Below are 22843 nucleotides of genomic sequence, written 5' to 3' on the forward strand. Positions count from 1 at the left end.
TCGGTCAAAGTTGTCGGCGCAAATGTATAAGCGCAAGCGTGAAGGATCACTTTCAGGATAATTGAGAGTTGTGCGACGAGGGAAAAAAAAGGTGCAAAGCAACAAGAAAAAAATATAAAAGTAAATAAATAAAAGGATGAGAGGAAATTCATGAACTGACGCTTAGAATGAATTCGGGTCCAGAAAAGCCAAACTGCTTCACAGGACGTGGCAGTTTAAAAGAATAAAGCGAAAGGAACATGGCGGGTGCGATCATACCAGCACTAATGCACCGGATCCCATCAGAACTCCGAAGTTAAGCGTGCTTGGGCGACAGTAGTACTAGGATGGGTGACCCTAGGCCTGTCAACGGGTCGGGTCTAGACCCGGATCCGGATCGGATCCCTGAAATTTTTGCGGGTATGGGTACGGATTTAATTCCGTTAACCGGATCCGGATCCGTTTTTTCAAACAAAAAAACGGGTCGAATACGGAATATAGTATTCCGACCCGTATTAGACCCGGATCCGGATATAAATGATTTAATAATTTATAAAAAAAATATATTATCAATATAATTTGATTAGGATGATGTATTTGAGTAAAATCAATTTGATTTATTTTCTTATTTGGTTTTTTCTTTGCATTAGTTAGAAATTTGTTTACAAATATATCTTTTTCTCTTTTTGTTAGAAATTATAAATTTTGGCAAATTTGTTCGGGTAGACCCGACCCGGATCCGAGACTCGCCGGGTCCGGATCCGGAACACAGAATAAAAGACCCGTCGGGTAAACGGGTCGGATCCGGGTCCGGGTCCGGAATAATGAATTCCGGCCCGGACCCGGCCCGTTGACACCCCTAGGTGACCCCCTGGGAAATCCTCGTGTTGCACCCCTCCCTTTTTTGTTTCGAAATCCAAATTTCCCCTTCGTTCTTTATGCTGTAGTAATTTAGCTCCGTCGGAACGATTGCTTTTTATTTTGCTTCTCATCGAAGCATGAAGGCGGATCTGAAGGCGCGAGACAAGTCAGGAACGGTACGGCTGGATCGAAGCCCGGATCGTCGGTCAAAGTTGTCGGCGCAAATGTATAAGCGCAAGCGTGAAGGATCACTTTCAGGATAATTGAGAGTTGTGCGACGAGGGAAAAAAAAGGTGCAAAGCAACAAGAAAAAAATATAAAAGTAAATAAATAAAAGGATGAGAGGAAATTCATGAACTGATGCTTAGAATGAATTCGGGTCCAGAAAAGCCAAACTGCTTCACAGGACGTGGCAGTTTAAAAGAATAAAGCGAAAGGAACATGGCGGGTGCGATCATACCAGCACTAATGCACCGGATCCCATCAGAACTCCGAAGTTAAGCGTGCTTGGGCGACAGTAGTACTAGGATGGGTGACCCTAGGCCTGTCAACGGGTCGGGTCTAGACCCGGATCCGGATCGGATCCCTAAAATTTTTGCGGGTATGGGTAGGGATTTAATTCCGTTATCCGGATCCGGATCCGTTTTTTCAAACAAAAAAACGGGTCGGATACGGAATATAGTATTCCGACCCGTATTAGACCCGCATCCGGATATAAATGATTTAATAATTTATAAAAAATATATATTATCAATATAATTTGATTAGGATGATGTATTTGAGTAAAATCAATTTGATTTATTTTCTTATTTGGTTTTTTCTTTGCATTAGTTAGAAATTAGTTTACAAATATATCTTTTTCTCTTTTTTGTTAGAAATTATAAATTTTGGCAAATTTGTTCGGGTAGACCCGACCCGGATCCGAGACTCGCCGGGTCCGGATCCGGAACACCGAATAAAAGACCCGTCGGGTAAACGGGTCGGATCCGGGTCCGGGTCCAGAATAATGAATTCCGGCCCGGACCCGGCACGTTGACACCCCTAGGTGACCCCCTGGGAAATCCTCGTGTTGCACCCCTCCCTTTTTTGTTTCGAAATCCAAATTTCCCCTTCGTTCTTTATGCTGTAGTAATTTAGCTCCGTCGGAACGATTGCTTTATATTTTGCTTTTTATCGAAGCATGAACGCGGATCTGAAGGCGCGAGACAAGTCAGGAACGGTACGGCTGGATCGAAGCCCGGATCGTCGGTCAAAGTTGTCGGCGCAAATGTATAAGCGCAAGCGTGAAGGATCACTTTCAGGATAATTGAGAGTTGTGCGACGAGGGAAAAAAAAGGTGCAAAGCAACAAGAAAAAAATATAAAAGTAAATAAATAAAAGGATGAGAGGAAATTCATGAACTGACGCTTAGAATGAATTCGGGTCCAGAAAAGCCAAACTGCTTCACAGGACGTGGCAGTTTAAAAGAATAAAGCGAAAGAAACATGGCGGGTGCGATCATACCAGCACTAATGCACCGGATCCCATCAGAACTCCGAAGTTAAGCGTGCTTGGGCGACAGTAGTACTAGGATGGGTGACCCTAGGCCGGTCAACGGGTCGGGTCTACACCCGGATCCGGATCGGATCCCTGAAATTTTTGCGGGTATGGGTAGGGATTTAATTCCGTTATCCGGATCCGGATCCGTTTTTTCAAACAAAAAAACGGGTCGGATACGGAATATAGTATTCCGACCCGTATTAGACCCGGATCCGGAAATAAATGATTTAATAATTTATAAAAAATATATATTATCAATATAATTTGATTAGGATGATGTATTTGAGTAAAATCAATTTGATTTATTTTCTTATTTGGTTTTTTCTTTGCATTAGCTAGAAATTTGTTTACAAATATATCTTTTTCTCTTTTTTGTTAGAAATTATAAATTTTGGCAAATTTGTTCGGGTAGACCCGACCCGGATCCGAGACTCGCCGGGTCCGGATCCGGAACACAGAATAAAAGACCCGTCGGGTAAACCGGTCGGATCCGGAATAATGAATTCCGGCCCGGACCCGGCCCGTTGACACCCCTAGGTGACCCCCTGGGAAATCCTCGTGTTGCACCCCTCCCTTTTTTGTTTCGAAATCCAAATTTCCCCTTCGTTCTTTATGCTGTAGTAATTTAGCTCCGTCGGAACGATTGCTTTTTATTTTGCTTCTCATCGAAGCATGAAGGCGGATCTGAAGGCGCGAGACAAGTCAGGAACGGTACGGCTGGATCGAAGCCCGGATCGTCGGTCAAAGTTGTCGGCGCAAATGTATAAGCGCAAGCGTGAAGGATCACTTTCAGGATAATTGAGAGTTGTGCGACGAGGGAAAAAAAAGGTGCAAAGCAACAAGAAAAAAATATAAAAGTAAATAAATAAAAGGATGAGAGGAAATTCATGAACTGACGCTTAGAATGAATTCGGGTCCAGAAAAGCCAAACTGCTTCACAGGACGTGGCAGTTTAAAAGAATAAAGCGAAAGGAACATGGCGGGTGCGATCATACCAGCACTAATGCACCGGATCCCATCAGAACTCCGAAGTTAAGCGTGCTTGGGCGACAGTAGTACTAGGATGGGTGACCCTAGGCCTGTCAACGGGTCGGGTCTAGACCCGGATCCGGATCGGATCCCTGAAATTTTTGCGGGTATGGGTACGGATTTAATTCCGTTAACCGGATCCGGATCCGTTTTTTCAAACAAAAAAACGGGTCGAATACGGAATATAGTATTCCGACCCGTATTAGACCCGGATCCGGATATAAATGATTTAATAATTTATAAAAAAAATATATTATCAATATAATTTGATTAGGATGATGTATTTGAGTAAAATCAATTTGATTTATTTTCTTATTTGGTTTTTTCTTTGCATTAGTTAGAAATTTGTTTACAAATATATCTTTTTCTCTTTTTGTTAGAAATTATAAATTTTGGCAAATTTGTTCGGGTAGACCCGACCCGGATCCGAGACTCGCCGGGTCCGGATCCGGAACACAGAATAAAAGACCCGTCGGGTAAACGGGTCGGATCCGGGTCCGGGTCCGGAATAATGAATTCCGGCCCGGACCCGGCCCGTTGACACCCCTAGGTGACCCCCTGGGAAATCCTCGTGTTGCACCCCTCCCTTTTTTGTTTCGAAATCCAAATTTCCCCTTCGTTCTTTATGCTGTAGTAATTTAGCTCCGTCGGAACGATTGCTTTTTATTTTGCTTCTCATCGAAGCATGAAGGCGGATCTGAAGGCGCGAGACAAGTCAGGAACGGTACGGCTGGATCGAAGCCCGGATCGTCGGTCAAAGTTGTCGGCGCAAATGTATAAGCGCAAGCGTGAAGGATCACTTTCAGGATAATTGAGAGTTGTGCGACGAGGGAAAAAAAAGGTGCAAAGCAACAAGAAAAAAATATAAAAGTAAATAAATAAAAGGATGAGAGGAAATTCATGAACTGATGCTTAGAATGAATTCGGGTCCAGAAAAGCCAAACTGCTTCACAGGACGTGGCAGTTTAAAAGAATAAAGCGAAAGGAACATGGCGGGTGCGATCATACCAGCACTAATGCACCGGATCCCATCAGAACTCCGAAGTTAAGCGTGCTTGGGCGACAGTAGTACTAGGATGGGTGACCCTAGGCCTGTCAACGGGTCGGGTCTAGACCCGGATCCGGATCGGATCCCTAAAATTTTTGCGGGTATGGGTAGGGATTTAATTCCGTTATCCGGATCCGGATCCGTTTTTTCAAACAAAAAAACGGGTCGGATACGGAATATAGTATTCCGACCCGTATTAGACCCGCATCCGGATATAAATGATTTAATAATTTATAAAAAATATATATTATCAATATAATTTGATTAGGATGATGTATTTGAGTAAAATCAATTTGATTTATTTTCTTATTTGGTTTTTTCTTTGCATTAGTTAGAAATTAGTTTACAAATATATCTTTTTCTCTTTTTTGTTAGAAATTATAAATTTTGGCAAATTTGTTCGGGTAGACCCGACCCGGATCCGAGACTCGCCGGGTCCGGATCCGGAACACCGAATAAAAGACCCGTCGGGTAAACGGGTCGGATCCGGGTCCGGGTCCAGAATAATGAATTCCGGCCCGGACCCGGCACGTTGACACCCCTAGGTGACCCCCTGGGAAATCCTCGTGTTGCACCCCTCCCTTTTTTGTTTCGAAATCCAAATTTCCCCTTCGTTCTTTATGCTGTAGTAATTTAGCTCCGTCGGAACGATTGCTTTATATTTTGCTTTTTATCGAAGCATGAACGCGGATCTGAAGGCGCGAGACAAGTCAGGAACGGTACGGCTGGATCGAAGCCCGGATCGTCGGTCAAAGTTGTCGGCGCAAATGTATAAGCGCAAGCGTGAAGGATCACTTTCAGGATAATTGAGAGTTGTGCGACGAGGGAAAAAAAAGGTGCAAAGCAACAAGAAAAAAATATAAAAGTAAATAAATAAAAGGATGAGAGGAAATTCATGAACTGACGCTTAGAATGAATTCGGGTCCAGAAAAGCCAAACTGCTTCACAGGACGTGGCAGTTTAAAAGAATAAAGCGAAAGAAACATGGCGGGTGCGATCATACCAGCACTAATGCACCGGATCCCATCAGAACTCCGAAGTTAAGCGTGCTTGGGCGACAGTAGTACTAGGATGGGTGACCCTAGGCCGGTCAACGGGTCGGGTCTACACCCGGATCCGGATCGGATCCCTGAAATTTTTGCGGGTATGGGTAGGGATTTAATTCCGTTATCCGGATCCGGATCCGTTTTTTCAAACAAAAAAACGGGTCGGATACGGAATATAGTATTCCGACCCGTATTAGACCCGGATCCGGAAATAAATGATTTAATAATTTATAAAAAATATATATTATCAATATAATTTGATTAGGATGATGTATTTGAGTAAAATCAATTTGATTTATTTTCTTATTTGGTTTTTTCTTTGCATTAGCTAGAAATTTGTTTACAAATATATCTTTTTCTCTTTTTTGTTAGAAATTATAAATTTTGGCAAATTTGTTCGGGTAGACCCGACCCGGATCCGAGACTCGCCGGGTCCGGATCCGGAACACAGAATAAAAGACCCGTCGGGTAAACCGGTCGGATCCGGAATAATGAATTCCGGCCCGGACCCGGCCCGTTGACACCCCTAGGTGACCCCCTGGGAAATCCTCGTGTTGCACCCCTCCCTTTTTTGTTTCGAAATCCAAATTTCCCCTTCGTTCTTTATGCTGTAGTAATTTAGCTCCGTCGGAACGATTGCTTTATATTTTGCTTCTCATCGAAGCATGAACGCGGATCTGAAGGCGCGAGACAAGTCAGGAACGGTACGGCTGGATCGAAGCCCGGATCGTCGGTCAAAGTTGTCGGCGCAAATGTATAAGCGCAAGCGTGAAGGATCACTTTCAGGATAATTGAGAGTTGTGCGACGAGGGAAAAAAAAGGTGCAAAGCAACAAGAAAAAAATATAAAAGTAAATAAATAAAAGGATGAGAGGAAATTCATGAACTGACGCTTAGAATGAATTCGGGTCCAGAAAAGCCAAACTGCTTCACAGGACGTGGCAGTTTAAAAGAATAAAGCGAAAGGAACATGGCGGGTGCGATCATACCAGCACTAATGCACCGGATCCCATCAGAACTCCGAAGTTAAGCGTGCTTGGGCGACAGTAGTACTAGGATGGGTGACCCTAGGCCGGTCAACGGGTCGGGTCTAGACCCGGATCCGGATCGGATCCCTGAAATTTTTGCGGGTATGGGTAGGGATTTAATTCCGTTATCCGGATCCGGATCCGTTTTTTCAAACAAAAAAACGGGTCGGATACGGAATATAGTATTCCGACCCGTATTAGACCCGGATCCGGATATAAATGATTTAATAATTTATAAAAAAAATATATTATCAATATAATTTGATTAGGATGATGTATTTGAGTAAAATCAATTTGATTTATTTTCTTATTTGGTTTTTTCTTTGCATTAGCTAGAAATTTGTTTACAAATATATCTTTTTCTCTTTTTTGTTAGAAATTATAAATTTTGGCAAATTTGTTCGGGTAGACCCGACCCGGATCCGAGACTCGCCGGGTCCGGATCCGGAACACAGAATAAAAGACCCGTCGGGTAAACCGGTCGGATCCGGAATAATGAATTCCGGCCCGGACCCGGCCCGTTGACACCCCTAGGTGACCCCCTGGGAAATCCTCGTGTTGCACCCCTCCCTTTTTTGTTTCGAAATCCAAATTTCCCCTTCGTTCTTTATGCTGTAGTAATTTAGCTCCGTCGGAACGATTGCTTTTTATTTTGCTTCTCATCGAAGCATGAAGGCGGATCTGAAGGCGCGAGACAAGTCAGGAACGGTACGGCTGGATCGAAGCCCGGATCGTCGGTCAAAGTTGTCGGCGCAAATGTATAAGCGCAAGCGTGAAGGATCACTTTCAGGATAATTGAGAGTTGTGCGACGAGGGAAAAAAAAGGTGCAAAGCAACAAGAAAAAAATATAAAAGTAAATAAATAAAAGGATGAGAGGAAATTCATGAACTGACGCTTAGAATGAATTCGGGTCCAGAAAAGCCAAACTGCTTCACAGGACGTGGCAGTTTAAAAGAATAAAGCGAAAGGAACATGGCGGGTGCGATCATACCAGCACTAATGCACCGGATCCCATCAGAACTCCGAAGTTAAGCGTGCTTGGGCGACAGTAGTACTAGGATGGGTGACCCTAGGCCTGTCAACGGGTCGGGTCTAGACCCGGATCCGGATCGGATCCCTGAAATTTTTGCGGGTATGGGTACGGATTTAATTCCGTTAACCGGATCCGGATCCGTTTTTTCAAACAAAAAAACGGGTCGAATACGGAATATAGTATTCCGACCCGTATTAGACCCGGATCCGGATATAAATGATTTAATAATTTATAAAAAAAATATATTATCAATATAATTTGATTAGGATGATGTATTTGAGTAAAATCAATTTGATTTATTTTCTTATTTGGTTTTTTCTTTGCATTAGTTAGAAATTTGTTTACAAATATATCTTTTTCTCTTTTTGTTAGAAATTATAAATTTTGGCAAATTTGTTCGGGTAGACCCGACCCGGATCCGAGACTCGCCGGGTCCGGATCCGGAACACAGAATAAAAGACCCGTCGGGTAAACGGGTCGGATCCGGGTCCGGGTCCGGAATAATGAATTCCGGCCCGGACCCGGCCCGTTGACACCCCTAGGTGACCCCCTGGGAAATCCTCGTGTTGCACCCCTCCCTTTTTTGTTTCGAAATCCAAATTTCCCCTTCGTTCTTTATGCTGTAGTAATTTAGCTCCGTCGGAACGATTGCTTTTTATTTTGCTTCTCATCGAAGCATGAAGGCGGATCTGAAGGCGCGAGACAAGTCAGGAACGGTACGGCTGGATCGAAGCCCGGATCGTCGGTCAAAGTTGTCGGCGCAAATGTATAAGCGCAAGCGTGAAGGATCACTTTCAGGATAATTGAGAGTTGTGCGACGAGGGAAAAAAAAGGTGCAAAGCAACAAGAAAAAAATATAAAAGTAAATAAATAAAAGGATGAGAGGAAATTCATGAACTGATGCTTAGAATGAATTCGGGTCCAGAAAAGCCAAACTGCTTCACAGGACGTGGCAGTTTAAAAGAATAAAGCGAAAGGAACATGGCGGGTGCGATCATACCAGCACTAATGCACCGGATCCCATCAGAACTCCGAAGTTAAGCGTGCTTGGGCGACAGTAGTACTAGGATGGGTGACCCTAGGCCTGTCAACGGGTCGGGTCTAGACCCGGATCCGGATCGGATCCCTAAAATTTTTGCGGGTATGGGTAGGGATTTAATTCCGTTATCCGGATCCGGATCCGTTTTTTCAAACAAAAAAACGGGTCGGATACGGAATATAGTATTCCGACCCGTATTAGACCCGCATCCGGATATAAATGATTTAATAATTTATAAAAAATATATATTATCAATATAATTTGATTAGGATGATGTATTTGAGTAAAATCAATTTGATTTATTTTCTTATTTGGTTTTTTCTTTGCATTAGTTAGAAATTAGTTTACAAATATATCTTTTTCTCTTTTTTGTTAGAAATTATAAATTTTGGCAAATTTGTTCGGGTAGACCCGACCCGGATCCGAGACTCGCCGGGTCCGGATCCGGAACACCGAATAAAAGACCCGTCGGGTAAACGGGTCGGATCCGGGTCCGGGTCCAGAATAATGAATTCCGGCCCGGACCCGGCACGTTGACACCCCTAGGTGACCCCCTGGGAAATCCTCGTGTTGCACCCCTCCCTTTTTTGTTTCGAAATCCAAATTTCCCCTTCGTTCTTTATGCTGTAGTAATTTAGCTCCGTCGGAACGATTGCTTTATATTTTGCTTTTTATCGAAGCATGAACGCGGATCTGAAGGCGCGAGACAAGTCAGGAACGGTACGGCTGGATCGAAGCCCGGATCGTCGGTCAAAGTTGTCGGCGCAAATGTATAAGCGCAAGCGTGAAGGATCACTTTCAGGATAATTGAGAGTTGTGCGACGAGGGAAAAAAAAGGTGCAAAGCAACAAGAAAAAAATATAAAAGTAAATAAATAAAAGGATGAGAGGAAATTCATGAACTGACGCTTAGAATGAATTCGGGTCCAGAAAAGCCAAACTGCTTCACAGGACGTGGCAGTTTAAAAGAATAAAGCGAAAGAAACATGGCGGGTGCGATCATACCAGCACTAATGCACCGGATCCCATCAGAACTCCGAAGTTAAGCGTGCTTGGGCGACAGTAGTACTAGGATGGGTGACCCTAGGCCGGTCAACGGGTCGGGTCTACACCCGGATCCGGATCGGATCCCTGAAATTTTTGCGGGTATGGGTAGGGATTTAATTCCGTTATCCGGATCCGGATCCGTTTTTTCAAACAAAAAAACGGGTCGGATACGGAATATAGTATTCCGACCCGTATTAGACCCGGATCCGGAAATAAATGATTTAATAATTTATAAAAAATATATATTATCAATATAATTTGATTAGGATGATGTATTTGAGTAAAATCAATTTGATTTATTTTCTTATTTGGTTTTTTCTTTGCATTAGCTAGAAATTTGTTTACAAATATATCTTTTTCTCTTTTTTGTTAGAAATTATAAATTTTGGCAAATTTGTTCGGGTAGACCCGACCCGGATCCGAGACTCGCCGGGTCCGGATCCGGAACACAGAATAAAAGACCCGTCGGGTAAACCGGTCGGATCCGGAATAATGAATTCCGGCCCGGACCCGGCCCGTTGACACCCCTAGGTGACCCCCTGGGAAATCCTCGTGTTGCACCCCTCCCTTTTTTGTTTCGAAATCCAAATTTCCCCTTCGTTCTTTATGCTGTAGTAATTTAGCTCCGTCGGAACGATTGCTTTTTATTTTGCTTCTCATCGAAGCATGAAGGCGGATCTGAAGGCGCGAGACAAGTCAGGAACGGTACGGCTGGATCGAAGCCCGGATCGTCGGTCAAAGTTGTCGGCGCAAATGTATAAGCGCAAGCGTGAAGGATCACTTTCAGGATAATTGAGAGTTGTGCGACGAGGGAAAAAAAAGGTGCAAAGCAACAAGAAAAAAATATAAAAGTAAATAAATAAAAGGATGAGAGGAAATTCATGAACTGACGCTTAGAATGAATTCGGGTCCAGAAAAGCCAAACTGCTTCACAGGACGTGGCAGTTTAAAAGAATAAAGCGAAAGGAACATGGCGGGTGCGATCATACCAGCACTAATGCACCGGATCCCATCAGAACTCCGAAGTTAAGCGTGCTTGGGCGACAGTAGTACTAGGATGGGTGACCCTAGGCCTGTCAACGGGTCGGGTCTAGACCCGGATCCGGATCGGATCCCTGAAATTTTTGCGGGTATGGGTACGGATTTAATTCCGTTAACCGGATCCGGATCCGTTTTTTCAAACAAAAAAACGGGTCGAATACGGAATATAGTATTCCGACCCGTATTAGACCCGGATCCGGATATAAATGATTTAATAATTTATAAAAAAAATATATTATCAATATAATTTGATTAGGATGATGTATTTGAGTAAAATCAATTTGATTTATTTTCTTATTTGGTTTTTTCTTTGCATTAGCTAGAAATTTGTTTACAAATATATCTTTTTCTCTTTTTGTTAGAAATTATAAATTTTGGCAAATTTGTTCGGGTAGACCCGACCCGGATCCGAGACTCGCCGGGTCCGGATCCGGAACACAGAATAAAAGACCCGTCGGGTAAACGGGTCGGATCCGGGTCCGGGTCCGGAATAATGAATTCCGGCCCGGACCCGGCCCGTTGACACCCCTAGGTGACCCCCTGGGAAATCCTCGTGTTGCACCCCTCCCTTTTTTGTTTCGAAATCCAAATTTCCCCTTCGTTCTTTATGCTGTAGTAATTTAGCTCCGTCGGAACGATTGCTTTTTATTTTGCTTCTCATCGAAGCATGAAGGCGGATCTGAAGGCGCGAGACAAGTCAGGAACGGTACGGCTGGATCGAAGCCCGGATCGTCGGTCAAAGTTGTCGGCGCAAATGTATAAGCGCAAGCGTGAAGGATCACTTTCAGGATAATTGAGAGTTGTGCGACGAGGGAAAAAAAAGGTGCAAAGCAACAAGAAAAAAATATAAAAGTAAATAAATAAAAGGATGAGAGGAAATTCATGAACTGACGCTTAGAATGAATTCGGGTCCAGAAAAGCCAAACTGCTTCACAGGACGTGGCAGTTTAAAAGAATAAAGCGAAAGGAACATGGCGGGTGCGATCATACCAGCACTAATGCACCGGATCCCATCAGAACTCCGAAGTTAAGCGTGCTTGGGCGACAGTAGTACTAGGATGGGTGACCCTAGGCCTGTCAACGGGTCGGGTCTAGACCCGGATCCGGATCGGATCCCTGAAATTTTTGCGGGTATGGGTACGGATTTAATTCCGTTAACCGGATCCGGATCCGTTTTTTCAAACAAAAAAACGGGTCGAATACGGAATATAGTATTCCGACCCGTATTAGACCCGGATCCGGATATAAATGATTTAATAATTTATAAAAAAAATATATTATCAATATAATTTGATTAGGATGATGTATTTGAGTAAAATCAATTTGATTTATTTTCTTATTTGGTTTTTTCTTTGCATTAGCTAGAAATTTGTTTACAAATATATCTTTTTCTCTTTTTGTTAGAAATTATAAATTTTGGCAAATTTGTTCGGGTAGACCCGACCCGGATCCGAGACTCGCCGGGTCCGGATCCGGAACACAGAATAAAAGACCCGTCGGGTAAACGGGTCGGATCCGGGTCCGGGTCCGGAATAATGAATTCCGGCCCGGACCCGGCCCGTTGACACCCCTAGGTGACCCCCTGGGAAATACTCGTGTTGCACCCCTCCCTTTTTTGTTTCGAAATCCAAATTTCCCCTTCGTTCTTTATGCTGTAGTAATTTAGCTCCGTCGGAACGATTGCTTTTTATTTTGCTTCTCATCGAAGCATGAAGGCGGATCTGAAGGCGCGAGACAAGTCAGGAACGGTACGGCTGGATCGAAGCCCGGATCGTCGGTCAAAGTTGTCGGCGCAAATGTATAAGCGCAAGCGTGAAGGATCACTTTCAGGATAATTGAGAGTTGTGCGACGAGGGAAAAAAAAGGTGCAAAGCAACAAGAAAAAAATATAAAAGTAAATAAATAAAAGGATGAGAGGAAATTCATGAACTGACGCTTAGAATGAATTCGGGTCCAGAAAAGCCAAACTGCTTCACAGGACGTGGCAGTTTAAAAGAATAAAGCGAAAGGAACATGGCGGGTGCGATCATACCAGCACTAATGCACCGGATCCCATCAGAACTCCGAAGTTAAGCGTGCTTGGGCGACAGTAGTACTAGGATGGGTGACCCTAGGCCTGTCAACGGGTCGGGTCTAGACCCGGATCCGGATCGGATCCCTAAAATTTTTGCGGGTATGGGTAGGGATTTAATTCCGTTATCCGGATCCGGATCCGTTTTTTCAAACAAAAAAACGGGTCGGATACGGAATATAGTATTCCGACCCGTATTAGACCCGCATCCGGATATAAATGATTTAATAATTTATAAAAAATATATATTATCAATATAATTTGATTAGGATGATGTATTTGAGTAAAATCAATTTGATTTATTTTCTTATTTGGTTTTTTCTTTGCATTAGCTAGAAATTTGTTTACAAATATATCTTTTTCTCTTTTTTGTTAGAAATTATAAATTTTGGCAAATTTGTTCGGGTAGACCCGACCCGGATCCGAGACTCGCCGGGTCCGGATCCGGAACACAGAATAAAAGACCCGTCGGGTAAACCGGTCGGATCCGGAATAATGAATTCCGGCCCGGACCCGGCCCGTTGACACCCCTAGGTGACCCCCTGGGAAATCCTCGTGTTGCACCCCTCCCTTTTTTGTTTCGAAATCCAAATTTCCCCTTCGTTCTTTATGCTGTAGTAATTTAGCTCCGTCGGAACGATTGCTTTTTATTTTGCTTCTCATCGAAGCATGAAGGCGGATCTGAAGGCGCGAGACAAGTCAGGAACGGTACGGCTGGATCGAAGCCCGGATCGTCGGTCAAAGTTGTCGGCGCAAATGTATAAGCGCAAGCGTGAAGGATCACTTTCAGGATAATTGAGAGTTGTGCGACGAGGGAAAAAAAAGGTGCAAAGCAACAAGAAAAAAATATAAAAGTAAATAAATAAAAGGATGAGAGGAAATTCATGAACTGACGCTTAGAATGAATTCGGGTCCAGAAAAGCCAAACTGCTTCACAGGACGTGGCAGTTTAAAAGAATAAAGCGAAAGGAACATGGCGGGTGCGATCATACCAGCACTAATGCACCGGATCCCATCAGAACTCCGAAGTTAAGCGTGCTTGGGCGACAGTAGTACTAGGATGGGTGACCCTAGGCCTGTCAACGGGTCGGGTCTAGACCCGGATCCGGATCGGATCCCTGAAATTTTTGCGGGTATGGGTACGGATTTAATTCCGTTAACCGGATCCGGATCCGTTTTTTCAAACAAAAAAACGGGTCGAATACGGAATATAGTATTCCGACCCGTATTAGACCCGGATCCGGATATAAATGATTTAATAATTTATAAAAAAAATATATTATCAATATAATTTGATTAGGATGATGTATTTGAGTAAAATCAATTTGATTTATTTTCTTATTTGGTTTTTTCTTTGCATTAGTTAGAAATTTGTTTACAAATATATCTTTTTCTCTTTTTGTTAGAAATTATAAATTTTGGCAAATTTGTTCGGGTAGACCCGACCCGGATCCGAGACTCGCCGGGTCCGGATCCGGAACACAGAATAAAAGACCCGTCGGGTAAACGGGTCGGATCCGGGTCCGGGTCCGGAATAATGAATTCCGGCCCGGACCCGGCCCGTTGACACCCCTAGGTGACCCCCTGGGAAATCCTCGTGTTGCACCCCTCCCTTTTTTGTTTCGAAATCCAAATTTCCCCTTCGTTCTTTATGCTGTAGTAATTTAGCTCCGTCGGAACGATTGCTTTTTATTTTGCTTCTCATCGAAGCATGAAGGCGGATCTGAAGGCGCGAGACAAGTCAGGAACGGTACGGCTGGATCGAAGCCCGGATCGTCGGTCAAAGTTGTCGGCGCAAATGTATAAGCGCAAGCGTGAAGGATCACTTTCAGGATAATTGAGAGTTGTGCGACGAGGGAAAAAAAAGGTGCAAAGCAACAAGAAAAAAATATAAAAGTAAATAAATAAAAGGATGAGAGGAAATTCATGAACTGATGCTTAGAATGAATTCGGGTCCAGAAAAGCCAAACTGCTTCACAGGACGTGGCAGTTTAAAAGAATAAAGCGAAAGGAACATGGCGGGTGCGATCATACCAGCACTAATGCACCGGATCCCATCAGAACTCCGAAGTTAAGCGTGCTTGGGCGACAGTAGTACTAGGATGGGTGACCCTAGGCCTGTCAACGGGTCGGGTCTAGACCCGGATCCGGATCGGATCCCTAAAATTTTTGCGGGTATGGGTAGGGATTTAATTCCGTTATCCGGATCCGGATCCGTTTTTTCAAACAAAAAAACGGGTCGGATACGGAATATAGTATTCCGACCCGTATTAGACCCGCATCCGGATATAAATGATTTAATAATTTATAAAAAATATATATTATCAATATAATTTGATTAGGATGATGTATTTGAGTAAAATCAATTTGATTTATTTTCTTATTTGGTTTTTTCTTTGCATTAGTTAGAAATTAGTTTACAAATATATCTTTTTCTCTTTTTTGTTAGAAATTATAAATTTTGGCAAATTTGTTCGGGTAGACCCGACCCGGATCCGAGACTCGCCGGGTCCGGATCCGGAACACCGAATAAAAGACCCGTCGGGTAAACGGGTCGGATCCGGGTCCGGGTCCAGAATAATGAATTCCGGCCCGGACCCGGCCCGTTGACACCCCTAGGTGACCCCCTGGGAAATCCTCGTGTTGCACCCCTCCCTTTTTTGTTTCGAAATCCAAATTTCCCCTTCGTTCTTTATGCTGTAGTAATTTAGCTCCGTCGGAACGATTGCTTTATATTTTGCTTTTTATCGAAGCATGAACGCGGATCTGAAGGCGCGAGACAAGTCAGGAACGGTACGGCTGGATCGAAGCCCGGATCGTCGGTCAAAGTTGTCGGCGCAAATGTATAAGCGCAAGCGTGAAGGATCACTTTCAGGATAATTGAGAGTTGTGCGACGAGGGAAAAAAAAGGTGCAAAGCAACAAGAAAAAAATATAAAAGTAAATAAATAAAAGGATGAGAGGAAATTCATGAACTGACGCTTAGAATGAATTCGGGTCCAGAAAAGCCAAACTGCTTCACAGGACGTGGCAGTTTAAAAGAATAAAGCGAAAGAAACATGGCGGGTGCGATCATACCAGCACTAATGCACCGGATCCCATCAGAACTCCGAAGTTAAGCGTGCTTGGGCGACAGTAGTACTAGGATGGGTGACCCTAGGCCGGTCAACGGGTCGGGTCTACACCCGGATCCGGATCGGATCCCTGAAATTTTTGCGGGTATGGGTAGGGATTTAATTCCGTTATCCGGATCCGGATCCGTTTTTTCAAACAAAAAAACGGGTCGGATACGGAATATAGTATTCCGACCCGTATTAGACCCGGATCCGGAAATAAATGATTTAATAATTTATAAAAAATATATATTATCAATATAATTTGATTAGGATGATGTATTTGAGTAAAATCAATTTGATTTATTTTCTTATTTGGTTTTTTCTTTGCATTAGCTAGAAATTTGTTTACAAATATATCTTTTTCTCTTTTTTGTTAGAAATTATAAATTTTGGCAAATTTGTTCGGGTAGACCCGACCCGGATCCGAGACTCGCCGGGTCCGGATCCGGAACACAGAATAAAAGACCCGTCGGGTAAACCGGTCGGATCCGGAATAATGAATTCCGGCCCGGACCCGGCCCGTTGACACCCCTAGGTGACCCCCTGGGAAATCCTCGTGTTGCACCCCTCCCTTTTTTGTTTCGAAATCCAAATTTCCCCTTCGTTCTTTATGCTGTAGTAATTTAGCTCCGTCGGAACGATTGCTTTTTATTTTGCTTCTCATCGAAGCATGAAGGCGGATCTGAAGGCGCGAGACAAGTCAGGAACGGTACGGCTGGATCGAAGCCCGGATCGTCGGTCAAAGTTGTCGGCGCAAATGTATAAGCGCAAGCGTGAAGGATCACTTTCAGGATAATTGAGAGTTGTGCGACGAGGGAAAAAAAAGGTGCAAAGCAACAAGAAAAAAATATAAAAGTAAATAAATAAAAGGATGAGAGGAAATTCATGAACTGACGCTTAGAATGAATTCGGGTCCAGAAAAGCCAAACTGCTTCACAGGACGTGGCAGTTTAAAAGAATAAAGCGAAAGGAACATGGCGGGTGCGATCATACCAGCACTAATGCACCGGATCCCATCAGAACTCCGAAGTTAAGCGTGCTTGGGCGACAGTAGTACTAGGATGGGTGACCCTAGGCCTGTCAACGGGTCGGGTCTAGACCCGGATCCGGATCGGATCCCTGAAATTTTTGCGGGTATGGGTACGGATTTAATTCCGTTAACCGGATCCGGATCCGTTTTTTCAAACAAAAAAACGGGTCGAATACGGAATATAGTATTCCGACCCGTATTAGACCCGGATCCGGATATAAATGATTTAATAATTTATAAAAAAAATATATTATCAATATAATTTGATTAGGATGATGTATTTGAGTAAAATCAATTTGATTTATTTTCTTATTTGGTTTTTTCTTTGCATTAGTTAGAAATTTGTTTACAAATATATCTTTTTCTCTTTTTGTTAGAAATTATAAATTTTGGCAAATTTGTTCGGGTAGACCCGACCCGGATCCGAGACTCGCCGGGTCCGGATCCGGAACACAGAATAAAAGACCCGTCGGGTAAACGGGTCGGATCCGGGTCCGGGTCCGGAATAATGAATTCCGGCCCGGACCCGGCCCGTTGACACCCCTAGGTGACCCCCTGGGAAATCCTCGTGTTGCACCCCTCCCTTTTTTGTTTCGAAATCCAAATTTCCCCTTCGTTCTTTATGCTGTAGTAATTTAGCTCCGTCGGAACGATTGCTTTTTATTTTGCTTCTCATCGAAGCATGAAGGCGGATCTGAAGGCGCGAGACAAGTCAGGAACGGTACGGCTGGATCGAAGCCCGGATCGTCGGTCAAAGTTGTCGGCGCAAATGTATAAGCGCAAGCGTGAAGGATCACTTTCAGGATAATTGAGAGTTGTGCGACGAGGGAAAAAAAAGGTGCAAAGCAACAAGAAAAAAATATAAAAGTAAATAAATAAAAGGATGAGAGGAAATTCATGAACTGATGCTTAGAATGAATTCGGGTCCAGAAAAGCCAAACTGCTTCACAGGACGTGGCAGTTTAAAAGAATAAAGCGAAAGGAACATGGCGGGTGCGATCATACCAGCACTAATGCACCGGATCCCATCAGAACTCCGAAGTTAAGCGTGCTTGGGCGACAGTAGTACTAGGATGGGTGACCCTAGGCCTGTCAACGGGTCGGGTCTAGACCCGGATCCGGATCGGATCCCTAAAATTTTTGCGGGTATGGGTAGGGATTTAATTCCGTTATCCGGATCCGGATCCGTTTTTTCAAACAAAAAAACGGGTCGGATACGGAATATAGTATTCCGACCCGTATTAGACCCGCATCCGGATATAAATGATTTAATAATTTATAAAAAATATATATTATCAATATAATTTGATTAGGATGATGTATTTGAGTAAAATCAATTTGATTTATTTTCTTATTTGGTTTTTTCTTTGCATTAGTTAGAAATTAGTTTACAAATATATCTTTTTCTCTTTTTTGTTAGAAATTATAAATTTTGGCAAATTTGTTCGGGTAGACCCGACCCGGATCCGAGACTCGCCGGGTCCGGATCCGGAACACCGAATAAAAGACCCGTCGGGTAAACGGGTCGGATCCGGGTCCGGGTCCAGAATAATGAATTCCGGCCCGGACCCGGCACGTTGACACCCCTAGGTGACCCCCTGGGAAATCCTCGTGTTGCACCCCTCCCTTTTTTGTTTCGAAATCCAAATTTCCCCTTCGTTCTTTATGCTGTAGTAATTTAGCTCCGTCGGAACGATTGCTTTATATTTTGCTTTTTATCGAAGCATGAACGCGGATCTGAAGGCGCGAGACAAGTCAGGAACGGTACGGCTGGATCGAAGCCCGGATCGTCGGTCAAAGTTGTCGGCGCAAATGTATAAGCGCAAGCGTGAAGGATCACTTTCAGGATAATTGAGAGTTGTGCGACGAGGGAAAAAAAAGGTGCAAAGCAACAAGAAAAAAATATAAAAGTAAATAAATAAAAGGATGAGAGGAAATTCATGAACTGACGCTTAGAATGAATTCGGGTCCAGAAAAGCCAAACTGCTTCACAGGACGTGGCAGTTTAAAAGAATAAAGCGAAAGAAACATGGCGGGTGCGATCATACCAGCACTAATGCACCGGATCCCATCAGAACTCCGAAGTTAAGCGTGCTTGGGCGACAGTAGTACTAGGATGGGTGACCCTAGGCCGGTCAACGGGTCGGGTCTACACCCGGATCCGGATCGGATCCCTGAAATTTTTGCGGGTATGGGTAGGGATTTAATTCCGTTATCCGGATCCGGATCCGTTTTTTCAAACAAAAAAACGGGTCGGATACGGAATATAGTATTCCGACCCGTATTAGACCCGGATCCGGAAATAAATGATTTAATAATTTATAAAAAATATATATTATCAATATAATTTGATTAGGATGATGTATTTGAGTAAAATCAATTTGATTTATTTTCTTATTTGGTTTTTTCTTTGCATTAGCTAGAAATTTGTTTACAAATATATCTTTTTCTCTTTTTTGTTAGAAATTATAAATTTTGGCAAATTTGTTCGGGTAGACCCGACCCGGATCCGAGACTCGCCGGGTCCGGATCCGGAACACAGAATAAAAGACCCGTCGGGTAAACCGGTCGGATCCGGAATAATGAATTCCGGCCCGGACCCGGCCCGTTGACACCCCTAGGTGACCCCCTGGGAAATCCTCGTGTTGCACCCCTCCCTTTTTTGTTTCGAAATCCAAATTTCCCCTTCGTTCTTTATGCTGTAGTAATTTAGCTCCGTCGGAACGATTGCTTTATATTTTGCTTCTCATCGAAGCATGAACGCGGATCTGAAGGCGCGAGACAAGTCAGGAACGGTACGGCTGGATCGAAGCCCGGATCGTCGGTCAAAGTTGTCGGCGCAAATGTATAAGCGCAAGCGTGAAGGATCACTTTCAGGATAATTGAGAGTTGTGCGACGAGGGAAAAAAAAGGTGCAAAGCAACAAGAAAAAAATATAAAAGTAAATAAATAAAAGGATGAGAGGAAATTCATGAACTGACGCTTAGAATGAATTCGGGTCCAGAAAAGCCAAACTGCTTCACAGGACGTGGCAGTTTAAAAGAATAAAGCGAAAGGAACATGGCGGGTGCGATCATACCAGCACTAATGCACCGGATCCCATCAGAACTCCGAAGTTAAGCGTGCTTGGGCGACAGTAGTACTAGGATGGGTGACCCTAGGCCGGTCAACGGGTCGGGTCTAGACCCGGATCCGGATCGGATCCCTGAAATTTTTGCGGGTATGGGTAGGGATTTAATTCCGTTATCCGGATCCGGATCCGTTTTTTCAAACAAAAAAACGGGTCGGATACGGAATATAGTATTCCGACCCGTATTAGACCCGGATCCGGATATAAATGATTTAATAATTTATAAAAAAAATATATTATCAATATAATTTGATTAGGATGATGTATTTGAGTAAAATCAATTTGATTTATTTTCTTATTTGGTTTTTTCTTTGCATTAGCTAGAAATTTGTTTACAAATATATCTTTTTCTCTTTTTTGTTAGAAATTATAAATTTTGGCAAATTTGTTCGGGTAGACCCGACCCGGATCCGAGACTCGCCGGGTCCGGATCCGGAACACAGAATAAAAGACCCGTCGGGTAAACCGGTCGGATCCGGAATAATGAATTCCGGCCCGGACCCGGCCCGTTGACACCCCTAGGTGACCCCCTGGGAAATCCTCGTGTTGCACCCCTCCCTTTTTTGTTTCGAAATCCAAATTTCCCCTTCGTTCTTTATGCTGTAGTAATTTAGCTCCGTCGGAACGATTGCTTTTTATTTTGCTTCTCATCGAAGCATGAAGGCGGATCTGAAGGCGCGAGACAAGTCAGGAACGGTACGGCTGGATCGAAGCCCGGATCGTCGGTCAAAGTTGTCGGCGCAAATGTATAAGCGCAAGCGTGAAGGATCACTTTCAGGATAATTGAGAGTTGTGCGACGAGGGAAAAAAAAGGTGCAAAGCAACAAGAAAAAAATATAAAAGTAAATAAATAAAAGGATGAGAGGAAATTCATGAACTGACGCTTAGAATGAATTCGGGTCCAGAAAAGCCAAACTGCTTCACAGGACGTGGCAGTTTAAAAGAATAAAGCGAAAGGAACATGGCGGGTGCGATCATACCAGCACTAATGCACCGGATCCCATCAGAACTCCGAAGTTAAGCGTGCTTGGGCGACAGTAGTACTAGGATGGGTGACCCTAGGCCTGTCAACGGGTCGGGTCTAGACCCGGATCCGGATCGGATCCCTGAAATTTTTGCGGGTATGGGTACGGATTTAATTCCGTTAACCGGATCCGGATCCGTTTTTTCAAACAAAAAAACGGGTCGAATACGGAATATAGTATTCCGACCCGTATTAGACCCGGATCCGGATATAAATGATTTAATAATTTATAAAAAAAATATATTATCAATATAATTTGATTAGGATGATGTATTTGAGTAAAATCAATTTGATTTATTTTCTTATTTGGTTTTTTCTTTGCATTAGTTAGAAATTTGTTTACAAATATATCTTTTTCTCTTTTTGTTAGAAATTATAAATTTTGGCAAATTTGTTCGGGTAGACCCGACCCGGATCCGAGACTCGCCGGGTCCGGATCCGGAACACAGAATAAAAGACCCGTCGGGTAAACGGGTCGGATCCGGGTCCGGGTCCGGAATAATGAATTCCGGCCCGGACCCGGCCCGTTGACACCCCTAGGTGACCCCCTGGGAAATCCTCGTGTTGCACCCCTCCCTTTTTTGTTTCGAAATCCAAATTTCCCCTTCGTTCTTTATGCTGTAGTAATTTAGCTCCGTCGGAACGATTGCTTTTTATTTTGCTTCTCATCGAAGCATGAAGGCGGATCTGAAGGCGCGAGACAAGTCAGGAACGGTACGGCTGGATCGAAGCCCGGATCGTCGGTCAAAGTTGTCGGCGCAAATGTATAAGCGCAAGCGTGAAGGATCACTTTCAGGATAATTGAGAGTTGTGCGACGAGGGAAAAAAAAGGTGCAAAGCAACAAGAAAAAAATATAAAAGTAAATAAATAAAAGGATGAGAGGAAATTCATGAACTGATGCTTAGAATGAATTCGGGTCCAGAAAAGCCAAACTGCTTCACAGGACGTGGCAGTTTAAAAGAATAAAGCGAAAGGAACATGGCGGGTGCGATCATACCAGCACTAATGCACCGGATCCCATCAGAACTCCGAAGTTAAGCGTGCTTGGGCGACAGTAGTACTAGGATGGGTGACCCTAGGCCTGTCAACGGGTCGGGTCTAGACCCGGATCCGGATCGGATCCCTAAAATTTTTGCGGGTATGGGTAGGGATTTAATTCCGTTATCCGGATCCGGATCCGTTTTTTCAAACAAAAAAACGGGTCGGATACGGAATATAGTATTCCGACCCGTATTAGACCCGCATCCGGATATAAATGATTTAATAATTTATAAAAAATATATATTATCAATATAATTTGATTAGGATGATGTATTTGAGTAAAATCAATTTGATTTATTTTCTTATTTGGTTTTTTCTTTGCATTAGTTAGAAATTAGTTTACAAATATATCTTTTTCTCTTTTTTGTTAGAAATTATAAATTTTGGCAAATTTGTTCGGGTAGACCCGACCCGGATCCGAGACTCGCCGGGTCCGGATCCGGAACACCGAATAAAAGACCCGTCGGGTAAACGGGTCGGATCCGGGTCCGGGTCCAGAATAATGAATTCCGGCCCGGACCCGGCACGTTGACACCCCTAGGTGACCCCCTGGGAAATCCTCGTGTTGCACCCCTCCCTTTTTTGTTTCGAAATCCAAATTTCCCCTTCGTTCTTTATGCTGTAGTAATTTAGCTCCGTCGGAACGATTGCTTTATATTTTGCTTTTTATCGAAGCATGAACGCGGATCTGAAGGCGCGAGACAAGTCAGGAACGGTACGGCTGGATCGAAGCCCGGATCGT

At 43.5% G+C, this 22843-nt stretch overlaps 22 pseudogenes; all 22 read left to right on the forward strand.

Moving 5' to 3' along the window:
• The first annotated feature begins 244 nt into the window (after positions 1–244).
• Positions 245–362, forward strand: LOC140019161 (5S ribosomal RNA; annotated as a pseudogene).
• A 924-nt stretch (positions 363–1286) lies between these two features.
• LOC140019162 (5S ribosomal RNA) lies at positions 1287–1404 on the forward strand (annotated as a pseudogene).
• Positions 1405–2329: 925 nt separating this feature from the next.
• Positions 2330–2447, forward strand: LOC140018411 (5S ribosomal RNA; annotated as a pseudogene).
• Positions 2448–3360: 913 nt separating this feature from the next.
• On the forward strand, positions 3361–3478 carry LOC140019163 (5S ribosomal RNA; annotated as a pseudogene).
• Positions 3479–4402: 924 nt separating this feature from the next.
• Positions 4403–4520, forward strand: LOC140019165 (5S ribosomal RNA; annotated as a pseudogene).
• A 925-nt stretch (positions 4521–5445) lies between these two features.
• LOC140018412 (5S ribosomal RNA) lies at positions 5446–5563 on the forward strand (annotated as a pseudogene).
• Positions 5564–6476: 913 nt separating this feature from the next.
• Positions 6477–6594, forward strand: LOC140018413 (5S ribosomal RNA; annotated as a pseudogene).
• A 913-nt stretch (positions 6595–7507) lies between these two features.
• Positions 7508–7625, forward strand: LOC140019166 (5S ribosomal RNA; annotated as a pseudogene).
• A 924-nt stretch (positions 7626–8549) lies between these two features.
• LOC140019167 (5S ribosomal RNA) lies at positions 8550–8667 on the forward strand (annotated as a pseudogene).
• Positions 8668–9592: 925 nt separating this feature from the next.
• Positions 9593–9710, forward strand: LOC140018414 (5S ribosomal RNA; annotated as a pseudogene).
• Positions 9711–10623: 913 nt separating this feature from the next.
• LOC140019168 (5S ribosomal RNA) lies at positions 10624–10741 on the forward strand (annotated as a pseudogene).
• Positions 10742–11665: 924 nt separating this feature from the next.
• On the forward strand, positions 11666–11783 carry LOC140019169 (5S ribosomal RNA; annotated as a pseudogene).
• Positions 11784–12707: 924 nt separating this feature from the next.
• LOC140019171 (5S ribosomal RNA) lies at positions 12708–12825 on the forward strand (annotated as a pseudogene).
• A 913-nt stretch (positions 12826–13738) lies between these two features.
• On the forward strand, positions 13739–13856 carry LOC140019172 (5S ribosomal RNA; annotated as a pseudogene).
• A 924-nt stretch (positions 13857–14780) lies between these two features.
• LOC140019173 (5S ribosomal RNA) lies at positions 14781–14898 on the forward strand (annotated as a pseudogene).
• Positions 14899–15823: 925 nt separating this feature from the next.
• On the forward strand, positions 15824–15941 carry LOC140018415 (5S ribosomal RNA; annotated as a pseudogene).
• Positions 15942–16854: 913 nt separating this feature from the next.
• LOC140019174 (5S ribosomal RNA) lies at positions 16855–16972 on the forward strand (annotated as a pseudogene).
• A 924-nt stretch (positions 16973–17896) lies between these two features.
• LOC140019175 (5S ribosomal RNA) lies at positions 17897–18014 on the forward strand (annotated as a pseudogene).
• Positions 18015–18939: 925 nt separating this feature from the next.
• On the forward strand, positions 18940–19057 carry LOC140018416 (5S ribosomal RNA; annotated as a pseudogene).
• Positions 19058–19970: 913 nt separating this feature from the next.
• Positions 19971–20088, forward strand: LOC140018417 (5S ribosomal RNA; annotated as a pseudogene).
• A 913-nt stretch (positions 20089–21001) lies between these two features.
• Positions 21002–21119, forward strand: LOC140019177 (5S ribosomal RNA; annotated as a pseudogene).
• A 924-nt stretch (positions 21120–22043) lies between these two features.
• LOC140019178 (5S ribosomal RNA) lies at positions 22044–22161 on the forward strand (annotated as a pseudogene).
• Positions 22162–22843: the final 682 nt, after the last annotated feature.

This window comes from Coffea arabica, chromosome 11c (assembly GCF_036785885.1).
Source record: "Coffea arabica cultivar ET-39 chromosome 11c, Coffea Arabica ET-39 HiFi, whole genome shotgun sequence".
Classification (NCBI taxonomy): domain Eukaryota; kingdom Viridiplantae; phylum Streptophyta; class Magnoliopsida; order Gentianales; family Rubiaceae; genus Coffea; species Coffea arabica.